The sequence below is a fragment of the Ursus maritimus genome, unplaced genomic scaffold, assembly GCF_017311325.1.
Source record: "Ursus maritimus isolate PB19 unplaced genomic scaffold, ASM1731132v1 scaffold_20, whole genome shotgun sequence".
Classification (NCBI taxonomy): Eukaryota; Metazoa; Chordata; class Mammalia; order Carnivora; family Ursidae; genus Ursus; species Ursus maritimus.
In genome coordinates, this window is record NW_024424453.1 from 16,622,521 (window position 1) to 16,635,731 (window position 13,211).

Here is a 13,211-nt window from a genome sequence, read left to right on the forward strand (position 1 = left end):
GAGACAAAGAAACCGTAACTAAGGAAAGAATTCTTATGCAAAAAAAAAAAAAGAGAGAGAAACAGGAGACTAGATGCACCAGATACGTAGAGACAGAGATGCATGTGGCCTCCTACTTTTCATTGCCTACCCACATGCAGAAACTACACTTTGTTTCCTGTCCATGTTCTTTCCTATCAATAAACACCCTTTCAAATGAACAACTTTAAATAGAATTCTATTCCCTGTGATGTTTGAATCTTGACTTAAATAGCAATATCTTTTCTATAGCATAAGCTAAGACAATATTCCAACATTGGAAAAATTTTGAAGTAGAAGAAAGTGTGCTCAACGGTGAATCCACTGCTTTTAGTTAAAAAGTATAAGAAATTATACTTTGTAGGATTGCTCAAATCTATATTGATTTGCATGCCCTCATTATTTAAGTTTCATCTGTTTCAACTGTTAAAGCTATTCTGTAATATTTATTCAGCAAAAACTCCTTAATTCTGCCATTCCCATCAATTAAAACAGCTGTTTTCAGACTGAATATCCCAAATCCTTCGTGGGGAGAGATTCATGTAATTTGCTACTACTAATTACGTACATAAATTTATGATTTTTCCCCTTTTTTATAAACTTGAAAAGTTACAGCTCCTTGTATTCCCATATACATTCATTAGTGGAAGAGAAAATGGTGGGGTTACAGGTGGACCAACAAGAGTCACACATTATCATCAGCCTGTTTTACTATGTCCCAGCACATAATTTGAAATATCCAAAGGGGGTATGTGACACAAGTGTGAGCCTCTTATCATACAAGTCACTGACTCAGAAAGGCATTTTCTGGTCCCTCAAGTTAGAGAATCCACAAAAACAGCATCTATTACACTGTTCCATCTCACTTAGGATTATTTCATTTATTATTTTCTGATACTTTTTCTGTTTGTTTCTTTTGTTTGTTTTGTTTTTCTTTTTCACTAGAATATGGTTCCATGGGCTCTAGAATCCAAGATGTCTGTTTTGTTCCTCACCATTTCCTTAGCACCTTAGAATATGTTGCACCTGGCACAAAATAGGTACTCAGCAAATACTTGTGGAGAAGAGTAAAGTAATGGTTTAATTAACATGCCAAACAAATTTCCACTCCAGCACCTTCAGATTTTGTCTTTCCTTATCCAGAATCCCCTTCCCCTTGTTCTTCCTAGGACTGGTTCCTTCACATTATTTAGGTCTCAGCTTAAACATCAGCTCCTCAGAAAGACCACTGATTACACTAACCTCTCCGTCCCTCAAGGCCCTATCACACTACACTGGTTTAGTTTAAGCATAGCGCTTATGACTATCTGAAGTTCCCTTTTGTATGTGTTCCTACCATGTTAATTGTTGTCACTGCCCTCCCCCCACTAGAATGTAAGCTCCATGAAGAAATTCGACTTATCACTGCATCTCCAGAACTTAGAAGAGGGACTGGGACTCAGAAGCCATTCAATAAATATTTGTTAAATGAGTGAATGAAAGGTTGAAAATTGTAGTTTTAAAATATATGCCCACACATGGTATCACTGCTGCTCTTCGGTATTAGGCAACAGACAACAAACTAAATTGCTATATGTGTAAATAATTTTTGAACAATTAAAATTTCACATAGCATCTAGATAAAAAAAGATATACAAATTATATTTCCAGGTGTATTTAGAATCCTGGTTGGGTGCAAGTTGCTTATAATCAGTAGCTTGTTCAACTTTGACTATCCTCACTTATTAGTTTCCAAGAAAGAAAATCTTTCTACCTTTCCTTATATAGACTAGGAAATGAAATTGCAAAGGAGACTTCACTACAATTAAACCACAATGATTCAGATTTGGCAAATGTATGCTACTGTTCAATGCATTTGTGTATATAGACACAATTACTAAAGGAAGAAAATGTTCAATTCCAAAATCCCAACAAAAACCCCCAAAACACACAAAACAAACAAAAAAACTTACATGTTTATATTCACAAACAGAATTTAGTTCTACTTCACAACAGATTAAGATCTAAAGGCGGGGAGTCCCTTCTCTGGGACAGAAAAATCACAGTCACCCCAAGTCATTGGTTACTGAATTGGTTCATAGTAGGCAGACTGGAAGTGTCAAATATGGAGACATTCACCACTAAGCCAATTCTATATTGTGTCTTGCAGTCGTTCCTCTCTACAACCATTGCCAACCAATAGGTGGGCACCTGTAAGATCTCCCTTACACTCATCGCTTTTTGGAAATCTTTTCTAATTAACTTCATTCAGTCAACCATTAGGATAGTCAGTCAAAACAGATAAAAATGCTTACCCTCATGGGGTTTACATTCTAACTACATTACAATTACTTTAAAGATAGGTAAAAATAAAAAATAAAGCAGATAGATAAAAATAGAATGATGAATAGCAGATATTTGATAAAGATGAATATATAGAGTCATAGATACACCAACAGATACAATGGTTGGTACATAAACACATAGTTATCCTATATCTTCCAGGGCACTCAGAATTATATCACTAAAGAGTATGTTTGGGATATAAATCAGGTATGTTGCTTTCCAATTGTTTTCCTGTAACATTATGTGTGCATGTTATCCTCATTATGGGCTTCCCCTGAGCAGAAAATATGTTCTTCATTTTCTTTGTACTATGTTCAGGGGGCAAGTTGTACAGTGCCCCCAAACAGACTATGAGTTCATTAACTGAGTGTTTGTTGAATAATACATTGCATTTATAAGGTGCTTTTTAACTTTTTAAAAGGCACTTTCATGCACATTATCATTATTAATATCATGTACATATTCTTCCTCGAATGCTAGATCAAGAAGAAGACAGCGATTACAGCAGGGTAATGGCGGTAACACGAGTAGTATGTTTGAGACCACCAGCCTTGTTTGCGAAGAATCTGTCCAAGGTTGTGGTTGTTGTTTGCTTTTTGTTTTTTGAATCTCTACGAAAGTTCAGACTCTAGAAATCACAGGCACCAGGAAGTTTAAAATCACAGCAATAGAAGCAGGAGAAGGGAAACTTCGGGCCCAGAGAAAAATTCAAATCCAAGGGCACAATCTAGGGCTTTAGTCAATGACTTTCAAACTTCACTTTGTTAAAATGTAGGTTCCCAATCAACACCCTAACCCATACATTCTCATTCCTTAGACATGAAGTGAAGCCCAGGAATATGAATTTGTATGAACATCCCCCAAATGATTCTGACCCAAGGGGTGCCTGGGTGGTTCAGTTGGTTAAGTGTCTGCCTTAGGCTCAGGTCATGATCCTAGAGTCCCGGATAGAGCCCTGCATCCAGCTCCCTGCTCAGCAGGGAATCTGTGTCTCCCTCTTCCCCTCACCCTGTTTGTGTTCTCTCTTCCACAGTGTCTCTGTCAAATAAATAAATAAAATCTTAAAAAAAAAAAAAATGATTCTGACCCAAGTTCTCTGAGAAACACTGGTCCAGAGAGAGCTTCCCTGACTGCAAAGGCTGGGCTGGGGATGGTTAGTCAGTTCAAGGAATGGCTTCCACAGCTTGGCTTAGTACCAAAGGTCTGTTACAACAGGCATAACACAGTGATAAGAAAAACCATCATTTCTGAGTGCTGTCATAAGAACCACTGTGGCTGGAGATGTATGGACCAGGATCTAGCTGCAGGGAGGAAAGAACTAGAATGCTTCTAATGCCCTAGGCTCATGGTCTATCTAGGCTGGTTTGTAACCTTGCGGAGATTTGGGTCCCAGGCAGGAAAATCTAGCATCGTCAGAACATGGAAGAAAACTATAACAGAAAGCCAATCTGCGGGCAGGACAGGTGAGAGGAAGACAATTTTGCACTTTGAAGGGCTTACTTATTCTTATCCCTAATACTCTAGATCTGGTTAGAAAATGGAGAAGGGCAGCATAGGCTAAGCCTAGAGGCCCACTATAAAAATTCAAGTCTGAAACCAATTCAGTTCCAAGTTCCATAATGAGTGACATTATGAAGATGCTGTGTTTTCTACCGCCATCAGGAATGGCCCAGAAATGAAGTCTGAAGGGCAGATATGTTATGGAAGGAGAAAGAACAAGACGGGAGTTAACCCTGAACTTGAAGAGTCTATATTTCCCACCAGAAAGGTAGATGGCACAGCATTATGCTATAGCAAGAATCTCATTTTAAAATCTATAGCTATCACTATTTTCCCCATATACTAAGAGAGGTTCTACAATAATCAATGCACAAAACAACCACAGGTAGAAAGTAACAAACAGATCTTTCCATAGATGTTGGAACATTTAGATGAAAAACATTCAAGTAACTGCAAGTTTAAATTATTAAGCTACATTTTTACTGGCAAGGTATTATGAATTGATATCTAATATATAGGGGTATATGGAAAATATTAGCATTTATTTAAACCAGAGGAAGTATTTTTATATATGTAAAAACCAATGTTGAAAGAGGCTCATTGTCTTCTCCAAGTACACACTTGGGTAGGCCAGGATGAAGGAAGTAAACTTCCACCTTTTTAATTTTAAAGTCCAAACAATTTTAAACGAAAGACCTTTGATTTCTCTGCTGATAGATAAATAGATGATAGATGATAGATAGATAGATAATAGATAGATAGATAGATAGATAGATAGATAGATAGATAGATAGATAGATAGATAGATAGATAGATAGATAGATAGATAGACAGACACTTTAGTGGAGTTCTTCCTGACTTCTTATATTTTTCTTCTTGCTAGTTTATTAAGAAAAAATTAAATATATACAGAAGAAGAGAGAATATTATTATGATCTGAAGTACCCGTCACCCTGCAATAAAAGTCTTGCACTCATACCCACCCCTCATCCAAGGTTATTTAAAGCAAATTCCAGACATCACACCATTTCATCCATAAATAGTTTAGCACAGAGCTCTAAGAGATCAGTACTCTCTTTTGAAAAATCAACTACAACATATGGTTTCATATAACTTAATGAGATAAGGAAACAATACATTTAAACCACAGTGCATATATTCATACATATTATTATATTGATAATTGGGGGATTGCCTTGGGTGGTATAAAGCTGAAACTAAATGCATTTAAGTGATAGTTTTTCAAGTACAATGATTTTTCCATACCAGTACAAGTTCATATGATTTTTTTAATAAAAGGAATTCCTACTCATAACATTTTTCCCAAATCAGAAACTTTTGAGTGAATTATTCTCACTCCATTATGAGTACTAGACTCTGGAAATTGTGAGATTTCCCACTTGAAGCTTCCATCTTCATTGATTATGATGATAATCAACTGAATTATTCTTTTCCTCTTGATAACTACAGAGCTCCTTGATTCCAGTGGCTAATAAAGACTCTGGTATTGGAAGCAAAACTGTTAAAAGGATTGAGAATAGCAACCCAAAGCTCAAATAGTGTTTCAGAAAAACATACTAGTTGCCTTGAAAGAGCCTCTCTGCTTTGTAGCAAACATTAACTACATATTAGTTAAATAACAAATATTTACATATTAAATAATATGATATCTAGGATGTGCTTCAGAATAATCCTGGGCGAGAACAGTAGATGGAAATACAAACTAAATTGACTATGAGTTGATAAATGCTCGAGTTGGGTGATAGAGATTTATTACATTATTCTCTCTATTTTTGTATATGTTCGAAATTGCCCAAAATAAAACTTTCTATAAAAAGGATTAAAAATACATATGAAAATGACAAAACTAAGTCCTCAAACATACTTTGCAACCCCTCTTGCCTGAATCAACTCACCCAAACAGCTAGCAAGTACAAATCATACTGATTTGGGTTGCACCACTTTCTAACTGACCCTAAGAACAGCAACAACAACAACAACAAAAATTAAAAACCCACAAAAACACACACACACACAAAAACAAAACCAAGAATCTGAATAATATATAAACTGACCAGTTATTTCTAATTCTTTGATTAGTTACCAGTTAGCCCTACTTAGAGCTTCTAAAGAAACTGAATGCAACCCTTTTCAGAAAACATGAATTATTCCTCGGTTTTGTAGGGTGACTGTCAATACTATAAAGTGGACATAAAATTTCCTTGGAAAATACTGCCAGAAAATCACATCAATCTTAGGGAAAGGGAAGACACATGGCTTGATATTTCAGAACAAATCAAAAATTCATGAAAAATTAGTCATATGCTGACACTTTTATAGTAAATATTTTAAAATGGAATAAAAATGAACAAAAGAACCATAATAAAAATAGGAAAAAGATATATTTGTTAGTGACAACGGAATCTGTATTTAGATCAAACAAATAATAGAAAAGAGAGAAATCCTGTACAGTTCTGCGAAGTAGAAATGTCCTGGTGACCAATCAGTGTCCTCTTTTGAGGTGTTTTCCTGCAGTTGTCAGAACTTGGTCTCTGCTTAGTCTGACCCACTTCAACCATTAAAATGGACACCCTGGTTGCTAAAAAGCTCTGACCAGCCCCAGAGCCCAGCATTCACAGAGTTTAAGCCCATCAAGGGAGCCCAGGCTAGCTGACTACAGATGGGCACTTGGACAAAACTTTCCCCAAAAGACAAAGGCCTGGCAAGGATTCAGGCAGTGAGCTCATAACACCACTACCAACATCCTGAGAAAGGTCTTTTGAAAATTTCATATCACCTTAGGTTCCAGAGCACGGGAGAGAAGAAGAGAAGAGGGGGAGGTAAAGAGGAGGATAAGGAGCAAAAGAGGGCATGAAGGAAAGAGAAGGAAAAATCCATGATAGGATATTATGTTCTGATTCAGCAAGTGACACCCAAAAACATTTCTCAATTGATTTTGTTTATGCTTCTCTTACGACAAATACCATATTTTATTCTATATTTTGACTGTGTATATCTCTCCTATTATATTCCTGGAGGGAAGAAAGAATTTGAAATTGATTTTTGAAATGCCATAGTCTCCATAACAATAACTATACTTATCTTTAATGTTTGTCGGGTTAATTAATTAATCAATCAGTTGGTCTAGTCAAGTGCAGTTTACTGATAGGTAAGTAAAAAGCAACAGCTGCAGAACCTGTGGATTGAATGATATACTCAATATTTTAGCTCTTCACACTGATCTAGTGAGGAGAGTGTGCAGGAGCTTTGTGTTTTCCTCTTATTCTTGTTACTTTGCATAGTGGGATTTGTATAGCCTTCAGTTCATTAATACATATAGCAAGCATATCTTACATCATTTGCATATGATCAAAATTTAGTTTACATTTCCCAAACCACATCCTTAAACAATTAAATTTAATAGTGTCTCCATCTCCTAAGCACCCTCTGCCCCTGGTTTATGAAAATATTCTTTATAATTCACGTAAACAAAACACTGGAAATGTATTTTATTTCCTTTTCAAACTAAGAAAGAGAAAAAAATAGGTTACCTGTATCCTTCTTTGTTTAATAGAATGCATACTTCTGAAACAGGACTCTCAGAAAAGAAAACCTTAACAATGAGGTTTTACAACTAGGAGTTGCTAGTTTATTTCATTTATATCCAAATCAGTTAAGAAGGTTTCCCTGATTTCATTTTTTTTCACAAATAAAATTCTACCTTTAAAAGTTTTTTTCTTTAATACATAAGTAAGACTAAGTGAAATCACTACTTTGAGGACTATATAAAAATTTAGTGAGTATCTTGCCTAAGACACTGATTTCACAAGTGAAAAAGCTAAGTAAGAGCCAAGAATATTAACTGACTTTACGAGGTCAACAAGTGAAATCATGATTGAAGGAACACAAAAATCACATAACCTCCATAGGATAGTGCCTAAATTGTACAAATCACTTATTTGAAGATACACACACACACACACACACCTTGAAATGTGGCCCTTCATTTCAATTGTTGCCTTAAATCTGTAAATATTTATTGTTCAGGAACTATAATAATACTAGTTTGAATTTTTTTTAATCTAATGAATATCCTAGGGTTTTTCTCAGCCAGGGTGTTATATACATAGTCTGGAATATATCTTGGGCCCATAAATTTCAGTCTGTTGTACCAAAAATAGCAGAGCTCTCTGGAAAGATGTATAGTATATAAAAGTAGTAGTACGGAAAACAGAAACAGTGCCGAAGTTGTTGAATACCAATTAACTGTTGTCCTCAACTCCAAATATTTTTTTTCCAGCTCACACACATTTTTGGAATTTTAAATAAAAGTCTAGGTATAACAAGCCATAAAAATAGGTAATAATCATTAAAGAAAAAAATGTTGAACCCTGGATCTTTGTCTGTTTTTATTTTCCTAAGTGAGGTTTCTTTTCATTTTTCTTTCGAGGCAGGCATCTCTTTTGTAATATGTTTAACACACAGTTGAAATTTTTATTGATCCATGCTTGTGAAATTTTGTACATTTATTAATGTGACCATTTAAACTTTTTAAAACCCTCCCTCATAAAGATTTCAATACTGCAAATATATTTATAAGTTGTATAAGAATGAGCTCCATTTTTATTCATATTTTACAAAATAATTACTGCACACTTCTGAGGAATCTGTATATATTTGTTAAATGTTTACCATATAATGATTGGTTAAAAATAAATTACTAATTTGAGAATAAAAGGTCACCATCACATTCTGTATCAAAAGCTGCCTGCAAGGCTCTAAAACTTCCAAAAGAAAAATTAAAGTTCAGTCAGTTGTTTTTCTGTCTGTAAAACACTAAGCAAATTACTTGCTTTTCAAAGTGCTCTTCAAGCTATTTCTACCTCCTATAGACAGACTAGAGAGACTTTTCATACTGGCCCTGTGGATACTGACAAATACATTTTATATTCATATGTATGAAGATAATTTTATATTTTTGAGAGATGCTACTTACTAGTGTTATGCGGTGATACTGGGAGTTTTATTTTTATGTGCAGGATCTTTCAAACAGCGAATTCGACAAGGGAATTTCAAAAAAGTTATTTATGACAAATAAGATAATATCCAAGAAGGTTAAATTTGTGGATTATTGTTCCCACTTAATTCTAATATCACTTTGTTCTTTTTCCAGAAAGTCACCTCACATCACCTGTGGAATTTCGTCATATATGGATGATTTTTTTTTCCTTTTGTGGAGAAGAGCCCAAGAGAGAATTCACACCACAATGACCCTGCTGCGCCCTATGTGTGTTCGGCAGTAATCCTCAGGGAAGGGATTTTGAAAATGTGTTAGAGCTAGAACCAAGAACTGGTGTTATTTCAAAGAAGTTAGTACTGCTTAAAATTCTATTTTAAGTCAGATATTATACGTGCAATTCCTTTAAAAACAAAAGAGAAAAGAAAAGCTGCATTTGATGTTACAAATCAAAGGTTTTGTTCCTGATACCGAATTACACTATTCATTTATCTTGGCGCTATCGGTGTAGGTGGAGTTTTTTCCCCTTCTTTTTACTCAACGACAACAGTAATAGTATCTGATCTCGGTCTAAGAATCTGACCAAACAGAAAGGATGATGTGAACATCCTAGATCCAGATTTTTGAAGCAATGCCCCCCCACATACACACATCCTTGGTTGACAGAGATGATTAAGCTCCTCAAGCTTGAATCTACAGGGAAGTTGTAGCCATGCAATTTCCACATGAACAAATATTGGCGCGTCCACCAAGAATCCCCCAAACCAGTTACAAAGTGAGGAGCTCAAATCTACAAAAGGGTGGACCCAGGGGGGCAGACGGGAACGCAGGAGGGTGCGAAGTTAGTAACTATGCTTTGCGAAACAGAAACCCTTACTATATATACTATATATTATGTAGTATAATATATATAATATATTATATAGTCAGCTCCCGCTTGAATAATAATAGCTTGAGCTTTCTTTGCAACATTTACCGTCTAATAATTAATGATGCCCGCGCCGGGCACCTTGTGGCCAGGGCTTGGGTTCGGGCGATCCAGAGCCCCTGACGTCAGCGGCAGCGCGGCCTGCGTCAGGTCCCCGGGTGGCCCCGACCAAGGCCTTGGGGGCTTTGGGGAGGGAGCCCAGGGCAGGGCTAGATTAAACCCCAGAAGGATGGAAAGGGGCTTCCCTCAAGCTAGCCAGAAGGTCACGTCGCAGTTAGAATCTCAGGATTCGTGGCTGGGGGGAGGGGGGCACTCGCGGGTACCCCAGACTTGCAAGCGCGTCTGGAGGCCCAAACCCAGGTGTAGGCTCCCTGGGCTAGACGAGGATGGGGGCTGTAGAGAAGGGGGCCAAAGAAACTAAGAGCAAGTCTGTAAGCGGTGATCGCTTCCTTCCTTCCACTCTTACAAGACTGTAAATCAGCGTTATACTGTTTCCATCGACTCCCAAAAGTGGACCTTAAAAAGAAACAGACCCACCGCTTCTACATCAACTTGGACACAGCTTGGAAGCTGGTTATCTCGGGCAGTTTCTCGCCCGTACACCAGTAGCTGGTGATGGCAACCTGGGGGAGGAGGGTGCTGGGACCCGCCTCTGGGGAAAAATGAACTGGATCGATCTCGAGTTCACTAGCCACAATCTTTCCTTTCTCCTTTCTCTGACCGCCTTTCCCTTCTTTCTCCATTCTCTTAACTCTTGGTCCAGCTTTTGCAACCCTCCCAAGCCTGAGGGGTTCTCAAGATTTTGGAAAGGTGTGCTTTTTCCAAAGGAGGCCAGGACGTCTATCATCTGGGAAAGTGTTCACCCCGCGCAGTTGTCCTTGTCCTTAGGGTCGAGAACCAGTGTTTAGCGAGCGATCGGCCTGCGCGTGGGACATTATCTACAGAACTCATTCTGGAGCAAATCCCGTAGCTCTCGTAGGCCCTGTCTGGACTTCTTTTATGTAGGCTCTTGGAGAATGACTTCTCCCCGCTAGATTCCTTATTTTTAAACCTTTTTTTTATCATAGTAGGTGCCTTTCTTGTTTAATTTTCCATCTTTTCATCTACACTAAGAGGACACAGGGGAATGGAGAGAGAGACTCCCTGAGCAAAGACATGAGGCCAAAAACTGTTTTGTGTACGTTTTCTCCTGGAATAAATTCGGGTCCCAGGAACCGCCCCTGCGCAGACCCAGCAAAACCCAGCGGCGGAAACCAGCACTCAGGTGCAGAAAACTGCCTTTGCCTCTGCGATAGTCTCCGCAGGACAGCAACGTTAAGGAAGTCAGCGGTTAGAGGGTCCAGAGGCACAAAGCAAGAACACGATTTCGCTTCGTCCTCCCCCTTGCACTCTCAGAGTGGCTGGGAACTTCGACAAGGGCGAATTTCTTCCCCCTTTAGTGGGCTCCGCTATTGGGGGAAAGAAAAGAAAGCATTTTCTGTCGTTTTTTTTTTTTTTTTTAAGTTAGAGCTATAATGTCAACTTAAATAAAACGACACCTTCCCAAGTCAGTCAATAAATACGGGAGCCGCCACACCCTCCAAGTGGCTGCAGCAAAGTCCGCAATTCCAGCCCCATCCCTGCCGCCGGGGAGCTGCAGGTTCAGCCGCGGCGCTCCAGGCCAGGGTCCTGGTGGCCAGCCTGCCATCCCTTTCCGGGCTCCAAAGTCTGGAGACAAATCGAACCAAATCAAATTGAGGGACGCATCAACTTTGAAACGGCTTTAAAATCTGTGACTATCTCCTCTGTATGTTTCCCACTGCCTGGAGGATAGAAATTATCACACTCTAGTATCTCTATTGAGTAAAACATTAACTCAAAATATATGAATCTCAAAGAAGAATTATTGCCATAACTGTGCCACTGCCTTCACAGTCTTGACTGGTGTTAGGATTTAACACAACAGAATTCGATGAATGATTAGCCTTATTTATAAGCATTTCCTCAAAGTGGCGACTAGGAAGATTTCAGGAATTATTCAAAGAAGGCTTTTTGGTTTTATGTTGTTTGCTTTTTAAAGAGATAGGAATGTGTATTTTACAGGGTGTCCTTCACTGCCCTTTGCAGGCAGCGATTGGCCCTCCTGACATTTGGTTAAGCCTCGGGACTTAAAAAGATCATTTCCTCGTACACTAATTTGAGCAAAATCTGGATTCAGAGTGTGGGTTTACACGCCCAGCTCGAATGTCTAATGTATCAAATCCTCGTTAACGAACGGCCCGCTCCGTGGCCGTGTCAGCCAAAGGTCAGCCCCGTGCAACAGGGCAGCACGGTTCAAAAGCACTCTTCCAGAGCCCTGTCTACCCCTCCCCCTAAAAATCCATCTTTCACATTTCAATAATAGAGCACACGGAGTTCCAACAAGAAAAACCAAGGCTGTTTTTCTTTCTTTCGTTCTTTCTTCACATTAGTGACATGTAAACGACGTGTCCTAAGGCAACTACTGAAAAATTAAGTTTATTTTTTTTTCCAGGGAAAGGGAGTGGAGTTAGTGGACAAGGTAATTGTCGAAATGTCCTCAAGAGGCACATATATTTGAGAAGCGTGACTTAGAAATCTTCACTTAAAATAGTAACAACAACGACGACTGCATCTCCACAGCATTCAAATGGAAACCATGAGTAAACTTTGTTGGAGGCCTTAGGGATTAGAAACTGCTTTGGGAAAGGGACGGCTCTCCTCCCCCACTACTATCCCAATACACACACACACACACACACACACACACTTCAGAGACCAGCAGAAATCTCCTGCTTAAAAGGTAGGTTTTGGTGTCCACAGGGACAAAGAGGATCCAGGAGATCGAGGATCCTTTTCTCTCCCGACTCACTGGGGAGCCCCGCGACATTTCTGACTACCTTGGGGTGCTCGGCGTTCACACACACCAGCCGCAGAGGCCGTATTGGCGCGGCTGCTCCAAATCAGCCCAACTTCTCAGCGCGCGCCTCGGCCACGCGCGTGCACGAAGTCGCGGGCCCAGTCAGCCAGGAAGGTGGCGGGCGGGGTGGGGGAAGAACGCGACTTACCAAGTCTGGGGTCTAGATTTCGGGCAAGGTTGGCAGCAGACAGAAGCCGGGCAGAGAGTCAGTCCTACCGAAGACGGGCAATATGGGCAGGGACTAAGGCGCGAGTGGGGGGAAGGAAAGCGCCTGTCTGGTTTGGGGTCCATCTTGGCCCCGGCCAGCTCCCCCGCCGTCGCCTCCGCAGACTAAACTCGGACTGACCGGGGGAGGCCACAGAGCCCGCCTCGCCTCCATCAGGCCAGAGCCTCCGGGCCTCCGGGGCTCTGGCGCCGACCTGGGGGCGCCGTGGGGGCGGGGGGGAGAGGCGTCCCCACTCTCTGGCCCGGGAGAGAGCAACCACGTCGCCAGCACGGATGCTGGC

The 13,211-nt window shown here is 39.6% G+C and overlaps 1 long non-coding RNA gene across 1 annotated transcript in view; it reads right to left on the reverse strand.

Annotated features, from left to right (window-relative positions):
• The window catches only part of LOC103678166, a 207,051-nt gene extending 194,101 nt beyond the window's left edge, over positions 1–12,950 (reverse strand). The window contains exon 1 of the long non-coding RNA XR_572611.1: positions 12,854–12,950. This is a non-coding gene — a long non-coding RNA (uncharacterized LOC103678166). The remainder of the gene's footprint in view (positions 1–12,853) is intronic.
• Between the last annotated feature and the right edge of the window lie 261 nt (positions 12,951–13,211).